Source organism: Chinchilla lanigera, unplaced genomic scaffold, assembly GCF_000276665.1.
Source record: "Chinchilla lanigera isolate Chin_1 unplaced genomic scaffold, ChiLan1.0 scaffold00102, whole genome shotgun sequence".
Lineage (NCBI taxonomy): Eukaryota > Metazoa > Chordata > Mammalia > Rodentia > Chinchillidae > Chinchilla > Chinchilla lanigera.
In genome coordinates this window covers 7,794,182-7,815,843 of record NW_004955503.1, presented here as the reverse complement: position 1 = coordinate 7,815,843, position 21,662 = coordinate 7,794,182, and the positions used below count along the sequence as shown (strand labels likewise).

At 36.9% G+C, this 21,662-nt stretch overlaps 1 pseudogene; it reads left to right on the top strand.

Moving 5' to 3' along the window:
- Positions 1-16,685: 16,685 nt before the first annotated feature.
- Positions 16,686-20,971, top strand: LOC102015867 (annotated as a pseudogene).
- The last annotated feature ends 691 nt before the right edge of the window (positions 20,972-21,662 follow it).

The following is a 21,662-nucleotide window of genomic DNA, read 5'->3' as shown; positions in this document are numbered from 1 at the left end:
ATTACCAAGAAATCAATCAGCCAGGCGTGGTGGCTCACTCCTGTAAGCCCAGCAATTGGGAGGCTGAGGCAGGAGGATCATTGCAAGTTCAAAACCAGCCTGGGCTACAAAGTGAGCTCAAGGCCAGCCTGAACTGTCTCAAAAAGACAAAAAGAAAAAAAAGAAATCAACTAATAACAAATGATGGTGGTGCTGTAGGGAAAAAGCAGCCCTTCTCCACTGTTGGTGGGAGTGCAGACTGGTACAACCACTGTGGAAATCAGTGTGGAGATTCCTCAAAAACAGAGGACTAAAGGTCCCATTTGACCCAGCTATTTCTATTCTTGGTATCTTCCCAAAACAATTGAAACCATTGTACCAGAGTGACATATGCACACCCATGTTCATAGCAGCACAGTTTGTGATAGCTAAATATTGGAAGCAGTCCAAATGCTCATCAACTGATTAATGGATAAAAAATATGTGGGGTTTTTATGCAGTGGAGTGCTATTCAGCCATAAGGAAGGATAAACTTGAAATATGTCTAGGTAAATGGATGTACCTTGAGACCATACTCATAAGTGAAATAATTGGGTCATACATGTGTAAATATCTCATTGGCTTTCTGCTGTGAGAAACTGAGAGTGTAAATAAGGTCCAAAGTGTATGACAGATAATGTGAAATGGAATGAAATTGTTCAAAAGAAAGAGGAACTAGGGAGGGGGGAGAGGGAAAGGAAAGAAAGGAAAAGAAAAATGAGAAAAGAAAGATAAAGTGGAAACAAAGCTTTGTAAATAAAGAGGGGAACAGGGCTTGAAGGGAAGGGAGAGGAATAGAAAAAAGAGGAATCATATATCACATACAAAAAAGATATATCATGTACAGGAACAAATTCCCTATGATGAATGTGATCATTAAGTGTATCTAAATTGCACCAATAAACAATAAAAATATATGTACATATATATTTGGGCATAGAAAAATTCTAAGTGCTACAGCAAAAGTAAAAATCAAATGAACTTCTTTTTTGGTACCGGGAATTGAACTCAGCACCTTGTGCTTGCCAGGCAGTTGCAGTGCCGCTGAGTTACACAACCAACCCTGAACTTCTTAACTACAGAATTCCAAGTAATTTTTTATTCTTTATAGTTTTCTGAGTCTTACAGATTTTTCTCAATGATCAAGCATAACTTTTAGAATCAACAAAAAACCATTTGACCCTATTATTACTTTAAACATTTGTTAGTCATCCTTTTGTTGTTGTGATCAAATACCTTGACATAAATAACTTAAAGAAAAAGATTTACTTTGGTTCATTGCTTCAGAGGTTTCAGTCTGTGGTTGGCTGGCTGTCCAAAATCTTATGACATGGACAAAATGTAGATAAGTCCTTTGCCAGAAAGTAACAATGGTGGCCTTTAGTACAATGTCCAGTACAGCCCTCATTCCCATCTTAAACCTCATGAACACAACCTTCATTGTTCACATTCTTGTCAGCATTCTAGTCTTCTGGTCCCGTGACAGGATTGACCATTAAACTCTGTTTCCAACATTCTAGGACTTTTCTCACTCAAATCTGCAAAACTTCCCGCATTTTTCCCACAAAGGAGTTCCAAATGCTTTTGAATCTCATGGTTGGGTATAGTCAGGCAAATGACACACTTCTTGGTACAAAGTTTTTGTGCTAGCTTTGCATTGCTCTGACCAAATACCTGACATGAACACGTTATGGTTAGCTGGTTCCAACAAAGAAACATAGTAGCAGGGTGAGGCAAAGGAAAGGTGTTTACCTGATGGCAGCCAAGAAGGAGAGAAAAAGGGAAAGAGCCAGAGAACGGGGCCGAGGACAAGATACACAATGACACTTCAGTACTCATCATAAATTGGTTCTGGGAGCCGTGATTACTACCAGAAATGAAGAGTACCAAGCAAATTGTTTTGGCTGGACAGAGTAATGAGCCATAAGGTAACCAACAAGTTCTAGTTTATATATGGGGCAGCAAACACATGATGAATATCAATATAAAATGTTTATATCAAAATGTATGAAGTACCAAATTCAATAAGTTTTAAAGTACTCAAATACCAAGCAGACCTGTAGTCCCCAAGGTCATGCAACCATGACCCACTTTCTTCAAATTACGATCTCCTCAATGGATTAGTCAGGTGATGCAGTTAGAGACCTTATGATCCAGTCATCTGAAATCCCCTTCTCTGAACACACAAGACTCTGGCTGACACTTTAGATCAAAACCATAACAAAATGCATAAGTATATGTGCACACACAAACACACAGAACTCCTTAGCTGAGAATAAAATGTGATGCAAGAGTGAAACCACTATCTACTTACTCTAAGTTGACCTTGGGAATTGTTCTCAACCTGATTTGTGTTTATTGCAGGAAGAATATGCAGATAAGGAAGAGAAAGGGATACAAAAGGAGGTGGAGAAAAAAAGAGAGGAGAAGAAAAGGAGGGGGAAGAGATATAGAAAGGCAAACTAGAGGCCCGGCTGACTTGCCTGGAAAAAATTCACCAGAGGCCCCCTGCCACAGATGTGCTTCCTATGCAATGCAAATTCTTGGAGAGCTCTGACTACACATTAGCGCAGCAACTCCCCGTCACTCCTTATCTCCTTTTTTTCCTTCCCTTGCAGAAAGCCTGCTCTGTAATGTTTGTGCTGCAGTTCTGACTGTGCACTCCAACTGGCACTCATCTGTTTTTTTGAAGTGTTTCCAAACGCACATGGATCATTTGCACAAGGACAAAATAAAGTACTGAAGGTTATTTTCTAAGTAGGCTATGAAATAATATGTACAGAAATATTCAAATTTTCTTTAAATTGACACAGGTAGAAAAAGACTAGAAAGATAAACACTGCTCAGTTGATTAATAGGGATTAAAAAGGAAAAGAATATAGGAAAAGAACATAATTTAGGACCTTGAGTAGTAGGCTTTCTGCTAAAGTTAATACTTTTCCTATCATCCTTAATTTTTCCCATCTATAAACAACTGGTTTTTCAATCAACTAGCTAAACCTCGGCAGAAATCATTTGAAATGCAACAGAAAAAAAAAAGGAAAAAGAGCACAGCTCATGGAGATTTGTAGATTGTAAAGAAGAATCAGTGTCATTTCTGTAATTTACAGTGTGTTGTCTAGTGGACACAGATTGGAGACAAATCCTCATGCACTTCCTATTGAATCAGAAAGACTTTCTATGGCTTTTAGCAGATGAACAGAAAACTGGATGTCTGTGTTAATGATGCAACTTGGAATATTAAGATACAGCATAATAGGGCCTTAAAATGCAATGATAGACAAGGCATTAGAAAGTTTGATATTACAAGGCCATTGACTCCTTGGAAATGTCACCACTATCTTACTGTGAAAATTACTTCACTTTGAAATTTTTCCTTTAATTAACTTTATTCCACACTGTGCAACATTTCTTATAATTAAAAAGCATGGTGCTTGAAAGAAAAAATAAGTCACACCATGTTACAAAAAAATCAATTGCATCTATAAAACTCTCAACAAGACACAGATTTCTAAAACCCAGACAATGGCCTGCTTCTCAAGCATTGCTTGTTAGCCATGTCAATGATGAGATAACCATGACAACCAGCAGAGCTCTAACCCCAGCCTACGCTCTCCACCACCAGATTGTGCTGCCTCTTAATGTACATGTCTAAGAAGTCCCCAGTGACAGGCTTTGGTGGAAGAACTGTACAGCCTGGAGGAGGGAAAAAGAAGTAAAAGAAAGTACCTTCCTCAAAAGAAGAGGAATACCAACACCCCTCAAAAGCCGAAAGAACATAAAGGCAGTAAAAAGATGACAAACCCTCAGCTCCCTCCACCCCAGAACCAGACACTAAGCACAAAATCAGAATAGTAGGAGAAGTAACACTATCCTTGTGGTGTTAACAAAAGTCCTTTTCCACACCATGTGATAAATATTTGGTCTCTGCTATCTTAGCCCCTTGATTTCCACATTTCTCTCCTCCATTTTTTAGTTTTCTCTCTGCTTTCTTCACCCTTACTGCTTTGGTACTGAAGTCCTTTTAAGCTCTATGAACACATCAACACTCTCTCTCTCTCTCTCTCTCTCTCTCTCTCTCTCTCTCTCTCTCCATCCAGCTTTTGTACACATTGTCTTCTGCCTGGAAATGTCTTTTTGCCCCTTCATCTGCATGGATATACTTAACATTGACTGAAATGTTCACGTGTGTATATTCTGCCATTACACCTGGGCAGACAGCCTTTTCTTGTGTACTAATCTACTCTTCACACTCACTGTGGATGCCTTTACTAGTTTAGGTTTCAGAAGAAAATGTTATTTCCAAACTCTGTGTTTGTGCGTCTCTCTAAACAAAACAAGTGTGGACAGAATTAATAATTTATTGTCAGAGATAAATTAATAATTTATATTTGCTCCAATAGCTACGAATTTCCTTAATCACCTAGTGTGCACTTTCATTACTGTTATTTCCCAATATCAAAGAACATTTGTGATTTTTACATTTCTTGTAAAGGCTGTAAAAGAATTAAGAGTTTGAGCCTTCTAGTCAGGCCACACAGGAACAAATCCTGGTTCTGCTACTATTTATACAGCCTTGAACAAGTCACTTAGCCTCCTGATGTGAAGATTTGGATAACAAGCAACTTTTTCACTGGGTAGTTGTGAAATATATGTAATGCTTAGAACATAGTAAATGCTCAGTGACTTTTTTCATTTTAAAATTTTTATTAGTACATCTTGGCAGTACATAATGATTACATTCCTTGTGGGGAGTTGGTACATGAAGATAACACACCTTAATTAATTTTCATTCCTTTTTCCCTCCACTCCTCTTTCCATCTCTTAATCAACTTTGCATATGAGAAAGATCTACCTCCCTATTTCCCATCATCTACCCTTTATTTTGCTCTTTATGTATACTTTGTATTTCTCATATGAAATAAACTATGTGAATATAAGCTTATAGCTAATTGATTGTGTCAATTTGAGTAAGAAATGCCCTACTAAATTGGTTCAGTATAGTTTTGGGTGTGGAAGACTCACCCCAGGGAGGATCATCACCAGAATGGTATAAAAGGGAAATGAAGGAAGGCTTGCTTTGATTTCTTTGGAGGAGCTCCAGTTTTCACCTTCACCTGGGACATTGTCTCCTGTCATCCAGTGCAGAAACTTCAGCTTTCTGTTGCAAACCCTTTGGCCTTCTGCTATGGCTTTGCACAGGATGCTACAATGAACTTCAGACTTTCAACTGGATCTTTCAGATCTCCAGTGAGCAGACAGACCTTTTGCACTCTTCTACACCTGACTCTTAGTGACCATTGTAAGCAAATCTTGTAAATTTTTATAAATTTATATATCTTGTATTAAATCTGTTTCTCTAGTAGGCACTGACTGACACAGCTTGTTTATTTCACTTAACAGTACGGTCTCAAGGTGCAGTAATTCTCCTACAAATGACTCAAGTTCATATCTCTTTATGGCAGCGTAGTACTCCATTCTGTGTAAATACCATATTTTTATCCAGTGATTTGCTGATGATCATATAAGCTACTTTCAAGATTTATTTATTATGAATTGTATTGCTATAAACATGGATATCCCTGTATTTCTGTAATATGATGTCTTTAATTCTTTGAGGAGGATATCTAGAAGGGGATTAGCTGGGTCAAATGGAATTTTTAGTTTTAGTTTTTTAAGGAATCTTCACACTGATTTCCATAATGGTTGTATTTATTATACATTCCTACCAACGGTGTAGAAGTGTTCCTTTTTCTCCACAACCTTGCCAGCCTTTGATATTGATTTCTTAAAATAACCAATTTTATGAAACAAGATGGAATCTCAGTATTGTTTTAATTTGCATTTCTGTAATGGAAAGAGAAGTTGAATATTTCTTCATGTAATTATTAGCCATTTGTACTTCTGAGAAGTGTCTATTCATTTCACATGCCCATTTTTTGATTGGGTCTTTTATTTTGGAGGGTGTGATTGTGTTTTTAGTTCTTCATATTTTCCAGATATTTGTTCTCCATTTGAGTAGCTGGCAAAATTTTTCCCCATTCCATAGGTTGTCTTTTCCCTCTGTTGGTTGTTCTTTTTGTTGTGCTGAAGCATTTTGATTTGATATGATTCTATTTGTTGATTCTTGGTACTATGTCCTGTGTGACCCTGTCTTGTTCTGGTTTTTTGTTTTTTTTTTTTTTTTTTTTTTTTTCAGAAAGTCCTTTTCTGCATCTATGACTCCAAGAGTTTTACCTATTTTATCCTCCAGCAGATTAAATGTTTCTGTTTTAATGTTTTAAATCTTTGATTCATTATGATTTTAGTTTAACATATGTTGAGATACATGGTACTTTTATTTTGTTTTTTTTTTCCGGTACCAGGAATTGAACTAACGACCTTGCACTTGCCAGGCAGGCACTGTGCCGCTGAGCTAAATCCCCAGCCTTGAGAGATATGGCTCTACATCCAATATTCTCTACGTGGATAGCCGATTTTCCTGGTACCATTTGTTAAAACAACTATCTTTCCCCCAGTGTATGTTTTTGGTCTCTCTGGCAAAGATCAACTAGTTGAAAGTGTTTGGGTTTTTTCCTATATCCCCTATTCCATCCCATTGATCCACATGCCCGTTTTTATGTCAGTCTCATGCTGTTTTTATCACTGTAGCTTTGTAATATAACATCAAATCTGGGATTTTAATGTCTCTGCTTTGTTCTTGTTACCTAGAATTGGTTCTGATATTTTTTGTCTCTTCTTTTTTCATATGAATTCTGGGATCATTTTCTCCAGTTCTGTGAAAAATACTGTTGGTATTTTGATTGGGATTGATTCATTTTGACTACATTGGTTCTGCCTATCCAGAAACAGAGTATGTCGTTCCAGTTTTGATATACTCTTCACTCTCCTTTTACAGAATATTATACTTTTCATTGGAGGGGTATTTCACTTCCATTTTTAGGTTAGCTACTAAGTATTTCATTTCTCTTGGTGCTACTGTGAGTGGTATTTTTTTCTTAATTTCTTTCTCAGGGAGTTCATTATTGATGTACAGGAGCACTATTAATTTTTGTGTATTGATTTTCTATCCTGCTAAGCTACTTGATGTGACTATTAAATCTAAGAGTCTTTTGATGGAATTTTTGAGTCTTCTATGTAAAGATAATGGGCATCATGTTACATGCAAATAATGACGATTTGACTTTTTCATATGTGTGTGTATATATATATATAGGAGGGTGTGATTTTGTTTTTAGTCCTTCATATATTTCAGATATTTGCTCTCCATTTGAGTAGCTGGCAAAATTTTTTCCCATTCCGTAGGTTGTCTTTTCATTATAAAGGGATATATATAGATATAGATATAGGTATAGATATCCCTTTCATTTCTTTTTCTTGAGTAATTGTTCCTGCTAGTGTTCTGAGTACTATGTTGAACATGAGTGGTGGTAGTGAACATATTTGTCTTATTCCTGATATTTAATTTTTCCTATATAGTGTGATGTTGGGAGTGTGTTTGTCAAGAAATGGGTTTTATCAAGTTAATCTAAGGTCCTTCTATACCTGTTAAACATACCCAAAGACTATTATTTTGAAAAGTAATAAGCTGGAAAAAATAAGGTATATTTGAAAACATACAATGAGACAGGCTAAGGTTTCTAAAATGGAGGAAAACTTAGCTGTGCTATCCTCTGGAAGAAAAGATGTGTGTAAATAGAACACCTAGAATTATAATTGTAGTTAAAATTTACTGAGCACTCCCTATGCTCAAAATATTTCGCACTCATATATACCTCACAACTACACACTGTGAAAGAACTGGTGAGTGCTTAATTGACAAAACACTAATTTAAGATATAATTGTTCTTATCATTTTGGACATCATGAATTTAAAGCTTGGATATGGGAAGAGTGATAGAAACTGCATGAATTATACAGTGAGATATCACTGTATAGATCTCACTCTATAAATTTCTTACTGTATATAGACCTGAGAAGAGGGAGATAATGTGGGTAGTAACACATGCCATGGAATCCCTTAAGAATGAGACTACAGTATAGGAAACTGGAAAAATAAGGCTTTGAGTCAGAAATGGCATTAGAGACAATGATTTGGGAAGAGTCGGTCCACCAAGCGATCTCCAGTGTTTTTTTACTATCCCCATGTTTTTGTAGATTTTAAATAATCTGGACTATTCTGGTTAGTTTTAGCAAATGTTTAAAATGGACTCATCATGCATGTAAGAAAATGAGACCATAACCCCAGTTCACAGCAAATTCCATCAGGGCTCAAATACTATTCCATGGTAGGGGACAAGGAAGGAGAGGATGACAGAGATTCAAGAGATAGGTAGTACAGAGGTATTGGGTTTTGGTTTTGGTGTCAGGTCTTCTGCTTGTCCTGTCTCATCAGAACACTGAGAATCTTCATAAACTTCAAGGGGATTCCCGGTTCACAGGTGCAGACAACAAAGTCCAGCTGTGTTCTTAATAGCTTCCTCTCCGTCTAGGAGCCCTGGGTTTGCATCTGTATCTGGGGTTTACACACTCTGCACCCTTGCTTTAAGGAAGGTCTCACTAATATGCTTCTAGATTTGCTTTTGCTTTTTGTTTTACCTTCAGCTTTGAACCTGAGTAATTAAATCTTGAGTATTTATGATTCCCATTTGCTTAGATACCACTTTCAACCACTCAACCCAGAGACAAGGCAATAGGATACTACCTTAGTCCATTTTTATATTGCCATAATACTTGAGGTTGGGGACTTTATAAGTTTATTTGGCGCATGATTCTGGTGCCTAGAAAGTCAAAATAGTATGGTATCAGCATCTTGATGAAGCCCTCTTGGCTATATAAAAGCATAGCAGAAAAGTAGAAAGGGAGACAGCTACATACAAAAGGGATTAAGCACATAGAGTGGCCTCACTTTATAATAACTCACTCTTGAAGGAACTAACTCATTTCCATGAAACCCAAACCACTCTGCCAGACCACATGAGTTTATTCTTGATGACTGAGCCCCTATGACCTAATTATTTTTCAGTATATCCCATCCCTTAAAGGCTCTACCACCTTGACACCTCCACACTGAGGACCAAGCTTCTAGCATATAAACATTTGAGAGACAATTCGTATTCAAACCAGAGCAGACACCAAGACAATTTAGCATGTGTAACTAAGTATGAATGAGAAATTAATTCCACATTGGTCTTTTACAATCTAAGGGTCATTTTACATAGTTGAAAACATTCTGTAGAAAAATATCAATTCTTCATTAACTAGGAACTCCGAAGATTCTGGGCGGGAAGAGTATAGGCCAATTGTTACCCCTCCAGTCTTTCATGACTTGATGAGCATGTTTGTGTGTGTCTCAGACCACTAGCCAGAATCAAGAACTGTGAGTATTGAGATTAATGCTCTGGAGGATTCTTTCACTGCTTCTGATCTAGGCTTGGAGACAGCCACTTTACTTTAGGGGAATGCCATCAGTGAATTGTTAATGGGATGCAGATCTAAAAAGTATCAACCCCAGCCATACTCATCTACAAGCGTTAAGGTAGGTTTTTACACCATCTGAGACCTCCTGCAGGTGCTGCTGGAGCCTTAGCTCAGAGTTGAACTCCAAATCTGTGGAGAGGAGGGCGAAGTCAAGGATCTCAGAAGGAAAGAAACAACTATTATTGAGTCTCAGCTGCATGTCTGTTCATCACATCAGAATACATTATTGTTTCTTAACTCCCAAGAAAATTACTGCTATTCAGTACTGAATAGCAACAAAACCTTAGTGGGCTTCTCAGGCAGTGCGGTAATAAAACTAAACGTCCTTGCCTTTGTTTCTAGCTGGTTTTTAATCACAGGAAAGCTATCAAATTTTATAAATTAGTCTTATAATTGGCCACTTACAGAAGTAGCTTCATTTTAAAAATTAATTTTATTGGCACACTTTAGATATGCAGAATGATCTCATTCATTAGAGGAAGTTTATACCTGTACATGATATTCTTGATTTTCTTTTCCCCCGATCTCCTGTCCTCCCTTCAACACATCTTCCCCTCCTTATTTACAAAAGCTTTGTTTCCATTTTCTTCCTTCTATTCTTTTTTTTTTCTTATCTCTTTCTTCCTTTACCCATCCCCAATCCCTTGTTCCTCTTCCCATTTGAATATTTTCTTCCTATTTCCCAGTATCTGTTATACATTTTGGTTCTTATTTACCCATTCAATTTCTCCCACTAGAGAAATAATGTGATATTTAAATACGTGTGTCCGATGTATTTAAGAGTATGGACTCTTTATCTTCCCCTTCCTTTATTTCCCTTCTACCATCTCCCTAGTTCCCCTTTCTTTTAAATAATTACATCCTATTTCATAATACCTTTTATACACTTTGATCTTTATTTACACATTCAGTATCTCTTACCAGAGAAACAATACGATGTTTACACTTGACAATGTTCTTAAGGTGCATCCATTTATCCAGAAATGTCTCAAATTTATCGTTCTTTATGGCTGAGTAGTACTCCACTGTATAAAAAAAAAAAATCTTCTTCATCCATTCCTTAGTTGATAAGCATTTGAGTTGTTTCCAAGATTTAGCTATTAAAAACTGTCATGCTATAAACATGGGTGTGCATATATCACTCTGGTACGATGGTTTTAATTCTTCCAGGAAGATAACCAGAAGGGGAATGGTTGGATCAAATGGGATCTCTAATGTTAGTTTTTTGAGGAATCTCCACAATGATTTCCACAGTGGTTGCACCAGTCTACACTCCCACCATCAGGGCAGAAGTGCTCCTTTTTCCCCACAGCCCAGGTAGCATTTGTTATTTGTTGAATTCTTGATAATAGCCATTCTTTCTGGGGAGATATAATCTCAGCATTTTTTACTTTGCATCTCTCTTATGACCAGTGACATTGAACACTTTTTCATATATTTATTTCCAATTTGTATTTCTTCCTCTGAGAAGTGTGTATTCATCTCAGTTGCCTGGCTTTGGACTGGGTCTTTAAATTTAGGGAGTCTGATTTTTTTGCAATTCTTTATATGTTCTATATATCAGTTCTTTGTCTGAGGGACAACTGAGTAAGATTTTTTTCCCACTCTGAGGGTTGTCTTTCCACTCTATTGGTAACTTCTTTTGCTGTGCAAAAAGTTTGTAATTGTTTCTAATGGTTTTCTGGTCTTTTTTCTTAGATTTCCCCAAATACTTAATCATATCTTCTATGAGTAAAGATACAATTTGTTTCTTACTTTCCAATTCATATACCTCTTATTTCCTTCTCATCTTTAACCTAGTATTCCTCATATTTCCTCATATTTAATCTAGTACTTCCCAAACTATGTCAAACATGACAACAGTACTATTAGCTTGTTCCTGATTTTGCTGTAAGTGCTTCTGTAGTATTTTATCATTAGTGATTCTGGCTTTTGACCTGATACATCAATTTAGAAAGGCTTTTTAAAAGTCACGATTAGGTGGTAAATATTGGTACACACCCTTTCTGCAACCATAAGGACAATCACATGGCTTTCTTCCTTAAACTATTGTTTTGATTAATTATAGTAATAGCTTTCTTTTTATGAAAAAAAAGAAAAGAAAATTTCATAACAAATTACCTGCAATGAAAGAATGATGATAGTACACTGTGTCATTGTCTTCAAAGTAGTTACTCAGAGTAAAAGACATATTACCACATATTTACATTACTGAAATGAAACCCAACAATGCAGTATTTTAATGTAATATTAAATACTATTGGTTAGTATTTTCTTTGAGATTTTCACATTCTTATTTCTAAGAAGGCCAAGTCTCCTTTTTGAGAACATTTATTAGTAAACCATATTTATGACTACTTCTTAATTATTCCTTATTTTATGAGAGTGAATCTGGAAGTTCTTTCTTTATATTCTAGAATAGTTTCAGTAACATGGGAATTATCTGTTTCTTTAAGAACCATTCAAAATTTTAATCTGGGAAGGAGTATGATTTAAAAAACTGTTTGAGAAATGACATGCAAAGAAGAAAGATTGAAGGTAAAAAAAAATCTGAAAATTATTCTAATCTAAACATGAGAAGAATATGTCCTGCTATGAAGAGGAAGACCTGGAAATGTTGGTGGGATTAAAGAAGTACTGAAGGAAGTGTAAGGCCCTTCAATAAAAGGTGAAAGAGACTCTGGTAGCAGATAAGGGTGCCAGATAAAGTCTATAATGCAAAATATTGCATGGGGTATATTTCTACTGAACATTATATGTTGGTTATTTGAAATTGAAATTTAACTGGATGTCTTGTATCTTTATTTGCTGAGCCTGGTAGCTTTACTGACAGGGGAGGAAAGACTGTACGATCCAATATCAATTTTGGTAGGTAAATACAGTTTTACTTGGGAAACTCTAATGACCGAGTGACTGAAAAAAAATACCATTTGAATGATAAACAGTAGTGGTGAAAAGAATAACCTTTAGTACAATATTTATGCATAATTTGTCTTAGAAGGTTAGAAATGTATATCTATTTTCTTTTAAAAATAGGACAACAGTAAGGTCTTTTATGACACCACTGAGTTTATTATGAAAAAATATGCCTTCTTTTACTCATCTCTTTTTATTGTAATCTGCTAAGGTAATGAAAGGACAGTAAGAAAATAAAACATATGAACTAATTTAAAGAACTTGAGATAATTTTTCTGAGTGATTTGGTCTAATCGAAGGGAGGACTTCTTCATAGAAGGAATAGTTAGTAATCAAATGTTTAAGATGAACTTGAGCCATAGGTTATTTTGATAATATTGATAAACTTTTCAAAATAATTTATTCTATATTTAAAAGGGGGCATAAAGGTATAATAAAATTATAAACTTCTGAAATAAAAATGTGTATTTGTAAAAGTATTATTAGTAGCATCACGTCATGTAGATGTTAGAGATATTTATTCCCAACTTCTAATTGATATTTTACTTATTTGGACTTCTTTGTTATTTATATCCAAGACAGAAGGAGAAGCTTACAGAGACTACAGTGAGTTTCTAATATTCAATATAAGCATATTGAATGCTTAGTCATAATATTATAGTTAATTGAGTTACAGAAATACTGAGCTCAATTTCCATGTACTTTTCATTATCTTTTCAAGTTTCACTCAGAGTAGGCTAAAATGGATACTTTTACACACTTAATTTAGAAAGCAATTAAATTTCAAAACCATTTAGAAAATAAAATCCAACATGTCGAATAGATGTTTAGAAACCCTAACTTGCTAAGAAGAGAACAGACACCAGTAATGACACTCTTCCTTTAACACATGCTTAATAGACAAACTGCCCTTCTAGATTATTTCTAGTGTCCTGTGACCAGCTGTTATATTCTGTCTGCTAACAGTCAATAGAGCATTCTGAATGAAATCCCCAGTTTTTTTCCTAGAAGCTTCCTGCTTCTCCACTTTACTAGAATAGTGACTGCCAAAAGTTTATAAACTAAAATTAGTTTTTGGAATCTTTCAAGATGGAGCAGCCATGTTCTGTGTTTTCTGAACCCACACCTTAACAGCAAAACAAAGCCAAATGTTCTTAGACTGCGGTGTGCAAGAAAAGGCAAGGCACAGAACCTTGATCGGGACATAGACTATTTCTTCACCAGCAGCTAGTCCCCTGTCTAGTAACTCCTGCTTCAGTCCAGAGCCCACAAAATTCCCCTGGGTAAAGTTTTGTATATTTTCCGGGAAGTAAAATACCCAGTATGTTCACATTGAATTAGGGGATTGAAGGATGATGTAGAAAACTATTGTTCATTCCCAAGCACTCTTTTTTGAACTCAGGAAGGAGAAAACCATTTCCTGTTTAGTTAGAGGATGCAGTGTTATTTGATTGTAAAATTGAATGTTTATTGCAGCACAGATAATAAATTCAACTAAATATTCCAGTAGTTGGAATATTAGCAAAAAATATTCCATTTGGCCTTACTGAGCTATACCTTATTCATAGCTCTGCCCTTGTACTTTTAAAAGTATAAGTGTTCATCTTGTTTTATGAGAACTGTACTGATACTCAAACGTGACATGTGATTCAAGATTGACTTTCTTCTTTAACAAACATGAGAATTTAAAATGCAAACAAGGGGCTGGGGACTTAGCTCAGTGGCAAAAAGTGCCTGCCTGGCAAGTGCAAGGTCATGAGTTTGATTCCCGGTACCAGAAAAAAAAAAAAAGAAAATGCAAACAAGTATTGACCTTCAAAATATTTACTTTTGAAATAATCTATATACTTCTTTTGCCATTGCTTGAAAACATTGGAAATTGCTTTCAGGACCAGTCCAAAGAAATGCAAGTAAAATAAACAAAACAAAAAAACTAGTTCCACAATGAATTTACTTACCTGAATATTCTATTTTACAAGGTGTTATAATAATCTTCACATGAAACACATAAAAAAAAGAATTGTGGAGAAAGCTGTGCTGAGAATGGGATACCCACTTTCCAGCCAACTTGTTACCCCCTTGATCCAAAGTCCATATGAGTGTGTGTGTGTGTGTGTGTGTGTGCGTGTGCATGTGTGCGTGTGTGTCTGTGTCTGTGTGTCTGTGTCTGTAACAGTGAAATAGGGCTGGGGATGTAGCTTAGTGGCAAAGCACTTGCCTAACGTGCGTGGAGCCCTAGCTTCAATTCTCAGTACTGAAAAAATTGCACAAGCATATTTGAAAGCCACTGTATTGTATGACTGGAACTATTGTATTTAAAGTATTATTAAAGGGGAGAAAACTCTACCAAAAAGTAACATTCACAAATGGGTGTGCACACCTTTCAGAGTCAAGTATGCAAGTGTTATGTTTTCGTTTAAGAATCTACTGAGCAAGAAATGTGACTGTTGAACTAATTTAATCTAGTTTTCATTTTGAGCCCATTACGCATCTACAGTGACAAAACTATGGTTCCCAGGAACTATGGGTTTTCCCTTTTAGTGTGATTGTGATTAAAAACCACTACAAAAAAAAATGGGTAAGGAACATAGACATTGGTTGTAGGTGAACGTCTGGTACTAGAATGGTAAGCTACATGGCTCTAGGTGATTTATTGGTCCTTGGAAATGGCAGCTGAAATTCTCTCACTTCTATTTGTACTCCCTTCAGCTTCAAAATTTGTCTATGTTGCTTCCTCTCCAGGCCAAGACACAAAAACTCTTTAAGGCTGTCCTAGGCCTCATTTCTCCTCCACAAAACCCGTGTTTCCTCCCCAGACTTTCTGTTCTCATTGCTTCCTCTCCTCTAGGTAAGGGATTTTCTCCTCTATTCTGGGTAAAAACTTTCTCCTTGTTATTCTGTTTGTTTTGGATGCTCTACAATAATGAGCTCAGGTTTTTATAGAAGCTCAAAAATCAGGAAACTTGCCACAATATCTGATATCTGATAGAACGACAGGAAGCCCAAAAAGTGAGATTCTTAGAAAAGCCACAAGAACATAGGTTACTCTCTCAAAAATATTATTTCATTCACAGCTGTAGTAGAAGAAAGCATGCAAAATTATGCATGTGTTATAGACATCAGTGAGGGAGCATCCAAGACAGCACATAACCCTTGCAACAGGTTTTGCAAATCATCACTCTGCCATCAGAAGTTGAAGGGTATTGTTATTTGTGAAATCGCAATTGCCCTGTTTTCCTTAAACCTGTACAATTTCCATAGGACAGACAAAGAGCTTGTACAGTAGGACAGAGAGCCCAGATGAGCCTTGGGTTCATGAATGTGTAAATGAAGTACTGAGCACCTTTTCTCCATTGACAATATTACCGGCAGAGGCTGGGCGCCACTTAAAGCAACAAAGGAAACTGATCCTGGGCTGATGAGTGTTACAGGATGTGAATTAAAATGATGACGAGTTGAGGGAATTGAGAGGGATACTATTCACAGTTCCAAACTGAGAAAAGATTAAATCAAAATAGAAAGTACTTTCCAGTAGGAGAGAAGAAGCAGGCTTGTTGCTTTAATGCAGAAAAATATGGGGCAGAAGGTGTTGAGACTTAAGAGGATAGATTGAAGTGTTGTCCCTTAAACAGCAGCTGTGACTACTAGGACCTTTGGGTAATATAAATTAAAAGAGAGACTACAGGCAAGCAGTTCTTTTTACCATCAGTATAACACCCTTCCACGCTTCAAAAATGAGTTCAGTCTCCAATAAAAGATGCCTCAGGGGGGATTATCATGAATATTCTACGAGGCCTGTCTTGATCACTTTAATTGCTAGGAAATTTGTAGCCATTATAAGTCACACAAATGATCAACTTCGGGTGAGGATGGGAAGAGTGAACAAAACAGTACCAGGAGACACCATGTAATTTAGCTACAGCTATGACAGTTACCTTTTTGCCTGGGTGTGTGGGGTTGAGAGTCTCTGACCATTACTTGTCCAGTGAATAACTGCCTTACATTTTATATTCCATATAACCCATGACCATAAAGACTCTTTCATTCCTCTGCCATCTATAAGTTACTAAATATTTCCTACATAACCACCATAACATCTAATTCTTATGTGGGACTGTATGGGAGGACACTGTCTTATATAATTTCCATACATTAACTTGTGCAATCCCCACAGCCACCTGAGGTATGTGTTGCCATAATCCAGAACCATTTCATGGATGAAAAAATGGAAGCACACTAAGCTAATTTATCCAGCACTGTATGGGTAATAAATGGTAGTTCTGAGATTTGAAAGGTAGGCAGACAGACAGGCAGGCAGGAAATACAACTCCAGAAGGCAAACACCGAACTGTTTCCCCTTTGCTACCTATATGCCTAACAGGAGAGCTGCAACTAACTTCAAAGCCAGAGACATGTTTGTGTAACATAAATTTCCTAATTCGTTTTAACTAAGAAATAAAGGAACAAACGAATGTCTTATGCAGATTTTCTTAGTTACTTTTCTCATTGCTGAGACAAAATACCTGACACCTAAGGTTAAAGGAAGAAAAGTTTATTTAGCTCACAGTTTGTAAAGATTTCAGTCCATAATCAGCTGAGTCCAAGGCAGGGTGGCACATAGCAGAGGGACAATAACTCATGGCAGTGGAAGGCAGCAAAAACAAGAAGAGGAGACAAGACTCTTTGTGCGCCTTATATTGTATGTGGGGTACCTGCCTTTAGGCAGGAGTAGCACTCATACCCTTAATCCTAGCCAGAATTATGCCATCCAATCAGTGGACTGATTTAATAATTACACAGCCTTAATCCCAGCATCACACACTCTAGATTCAGCCACTTCTGAAAAGGCTTTATGACTGCATGAGGCTTTGAGGGGGGGGACATTTAAACACAGGCCATAACACATTTGATTGGTCATTCAAAGCTATCAGGGGCTGGGGGTTTAGCTCAGCGGCACTGCGCCTGCCTGGCAAGCGCAATGTCATGAGTTTGGGTCCTGGTACCAGAAAAAAAACAAAAACAAACAAACAAACAAAAACCAAAACAAAGCTATCCAGTTTTAAATGCCAGATAATGAGTGAGGAACAAAGTTAGAGGTTCTCTTCCTCAAAGGCCACTGCCAAACCCATTTTAATAGCCATCTTCAACACAATAATATTTCATCTCAAATTATAATTCAACAAATGCTAAGAATATATTTTAACCAGTATGTTACTGATTTAGCAAGAAATAATTTTGTGTGGTTAAGTTAGTGTGAAATTCTGTAAGTAGACATCTATAGCTGAACCACTCTGTTAATAGGTAAGGATATTTGCATAAGAAAAGGACAGATAGAACTTCATTAATAAGTATTAGCCAGTGCTCGCTGTGCCTGGTGGCACATGCCTGTAATCCCAGCACTGGGGAGGCTGAAGCAGGAGGATCGTTGAGTGTTTGAGGCCAGCCTGGGCTACAAAGTAAGTTCAAGGTCAGCCTGAACTCCATCGCAAGACTTTGTCTCAAAAAGACCAAAAAAAAAAAAAAAAGAAAACCTAAAAGACAAAAACAGCCTGGTGTTGTGAAACCATGGTTTACAGTGAAATTTTGAGACTACTTATGGAAAGGGATGTGGTAAAAGAATAAGAAAATGGAAATATGGACAAGCTCAGCAGTGTTGGAACCTGAGATGGGATGAAAAAAAAAAAAGAGAAGGCAGGAAAAAGAGGAGAGGAGAAAGTCATTTTTACATATGAACTTCTTGATTGTTGAATTTTTATCACAAGGATTACTTTTGTAATTGGAAACAATAATACGTAAAAGGTCATCATCTATATTCTCTTTTAAAGACTTTAAAAAAAAAAAGCAGTAGTGAAAGATTACCAATGTAAATTGAAATTCCTTTGGCTCTCTCCTTAAATTTTTTCCAAATATAATAGCAATGTCCAAAGGAACATTATTTTGCCTTCTGAATATAACTTGGTGAGGGTAAAAGAAAGCTATTTTGTGGCAACTTTACATTCCCAGTTTAGTTCCCAGCTCCAGTCCTTCTCCCCTTCTTTTTCTTTCTTTTTTTTTTTTTTTTTGTTTTTTTTTGTTTGTTTGTTTTTCTCCGGTACCAGGAACCGAACTCACGACCTTGCACTTGCCAGGCAGGCGCTTTTGCCGCTGAGCTAAATCCCCAGCCCCTCCCCTTCTTTTTCTAAGCTCCAGGTTGATAGCTTTTCTTGCCATGCCTTTGTCTTACAGTGGGCCAGCCCTCACCATGTAGCTATGGAAGAAAGGACTAAGCTAATCTTGAAATCTCTGCAGCTAGCTATTAGGGCTCAAGGCCTTTGAACCAGTTGGAGTCCTGGCAGTGGAGGAGGAAAATATGTTGATCCACACAAAGCAAGTAATATTAAAGAGACTGGTTTAAATCCTAACGCCAAAGTATGGCAAGACATTCCTCCTGGAAACCCTGAGGCCACTCCTGTAACTCATGGAACTGAAAGCTCCTGGCATGAGACAGCAGCCACATCAGCAGCTCAGACTGAGGTCAATACAGATCTTTCACAAGATATGCATAAAGAGTATGAAGTAATGTATTCTCCATCTTATGAAACCACAAGGAATACCACAGGCATTGAAGAACCAACTGAAGGAATGATTTTAGGACCTGAAGATATGAGTTACCAAATATATACATTTCTGGAAAAAGCAGTTCAATAATTTCTACAGAAGATCTAAAACAATGTCTAAAGAAACAATTAGAATTCTATTTGTCTCAAAAAATTATCAAAGAATCTTTATTTGATATCCTAAATGGATAGTGATCAATTCATCCCAATATGGACACTTGCCAATATGTAAGAAATAAATAAGTTGACCACAGATATCGATCTAACTCTTGAAGTGTTGAGATTACCTCTGATGATACAAGTTGATGAGAAGGGTGAGAAGGGGAGACTGAGAAGGTCATAAACGTTGTACTATGATTCTCAGACAGATTCCTAAAACACTAGTAGAAGAAATGAAGGCTTTGTTCAACATGAACACTGCCCCAAAGTGATAACCTGTGAGTTGGCATGCAGTAGCAACTTGTATATCACTTTCTAGTCAGACACCAATGCACGACAAGCATTTAAATACTTAAGAGAAGAAGTTAAAACATTTCAAGGCAAGCCAATCATAGCAAGGATAAAGGCCATTAATACATTCTTTGCTAAGCATGGTTGTCAATTAATGGATTCTAGTATATATAGTCAGCCATTCAAACTCAAGCACAATATGCTAAGAATATATTTTTAAACACTTTTTTATTCAGTTTTTAGTCTCATCAGTTCTTATGCAGTCTGTATACAGTCCTCACAAACAATACTCAGTTTATAGCACTGTGCCTCAGTCTTGGTCTCTATGCCCTGCAGCTTATTTTGAAACACCACTGGCTGTCTTCCCCAATGGTAGTTTATGAATGGACTTAACTCACCAGGATCTTATAAAACAAATGCTGCTGCTATGAATATGGGTTGGCTATTCCAAATAAATCAAGTGAAGCCTCATTTTAGGTCATCCAGTGGTACAGAGCACCCACAAGAGGGCTCTGTGTCATTGGCGAATGGACCACTGAACAGATCTGGTTCAAAGAACTGCCCCCCTTCCCGCGAAGGACATAATTGTGCAGTAACAGGGCATTAAGAGCAAACTTACCTTCCAAAGGAGACTTCTACTTTACAGATGTAACAAAAGGGGAACTATAGTAGTGGCAGGAGAACTCTTTTCAGAGATCAAAGACAAGAAGATAAAAGGAATCCAAGACCCCATCCTTCAGCTGAAACAAAATCTCCAACACCAAAGTTTGACTTATTATCTTCAGATTTTCTTCCTGTACCTGGAAGTTCATCAAATGACAAGTGAACTCCTTTTGGAAAATAGAATGTTTAGTGCTATTAAAGGTGTCTACCAAGAAAAGAAGAAGGAAGACTGGAAAGTTAGGTGTCCAGAACCTGCAGATGACCAGACAGACTGCACTTCAGCCCAGCAACTCAATATGAGTACCAGTCTTCCATGTGCAACTGAGCTTCCTGCATTAAGTACAGTTCAGCAAGAAAAAGGGTACAAGAGATGATTCCACCATTCAGAAGGATGTTCTCAATCAGATGACTACACCAGTTTCTTCCACAAATACTGCAAAGCCAGCAAAAGCAAATACAGCTTTACCTTGTAATAGTAACATAACTGTACCTACAGCAATGGCCCTAAAGAAACCTTGAAGTTAAGTTAGGCTGATGTATCCCAGACACCCTCTAAAGAGCTACCTCCAGTTCTTGTGCAGCCACTAAGAGATCTTTGCTCCAATGCAGGGTCTCCCACCAAAAATCAAAATAATGGATCTCCTGAGAAGTCCACTGAGAAACTTCATGGGAACCCGGAAGCAAGGTTTAGTAAAGATTATTCTGGTTTCTGAGACAATACCATTCCCAGGGGAGGTGGTGGGAAAATCAGGGAACAGAGATGCCAGCTTAGCCATAGGGCTATACCTCAGCTAGTGACTCGATGTAATGGCAAAGAACAGTATGTGCCACCCAGATCATTAAGGTAAAACCGAACAAAAAACTCCAAAACTTTCTCTTTCTTCCCATTAAATTTGAGTCATACCTGTTTGAACTGTTTGGGAGGGTAGGGAGTAACCAGGAAAGATTCAAAAGTATGACCTTAAATCATTATGGATTTTGGAGTTGTGAGCAGTAAGATCCCAAAATTCATCCCTAATTTACGTGATTTGTAAATGCTGGAGGGGTACAACCAGTATAAATAAACATTTTTTTTTCTATTTTTATTTTGGATTTTAATTTGTAGAGATTGTTTTGCCTGGAATCAATTTTGAGGGTTCAGATTTAGCTGGGTGGTGGCGGGGGGACACTATATATCCTTCAGTATAGGAGATGAGGGAATGAGAGAAAATATTGTTTAAAGAAGCATTTCTGTAAAAATTAGAAAGAACTTTTTAAAAATCTATTTAGCATTTGACTTTGAGATTGCAACCTCTGACTACATGGACTTGTGTTGCAAAGCAGACCAGTGGTGGGGGCATCTGCTGTGGGTATGGATGTGCGCAAGAGGGCTTTAAGCCGAATCTGTTGTTATCTAAGTAAATGATTTGAAAATTGACTGTAATATTTGAGTATTTTTTTCTAGTTTGAAATTTAATGTGTTGTTTGGACCTTACTAATATTTCATTTAAAAAGCTGTTAAATCACTGATTGTACTTGGAGATGCGACTACCAATCAAT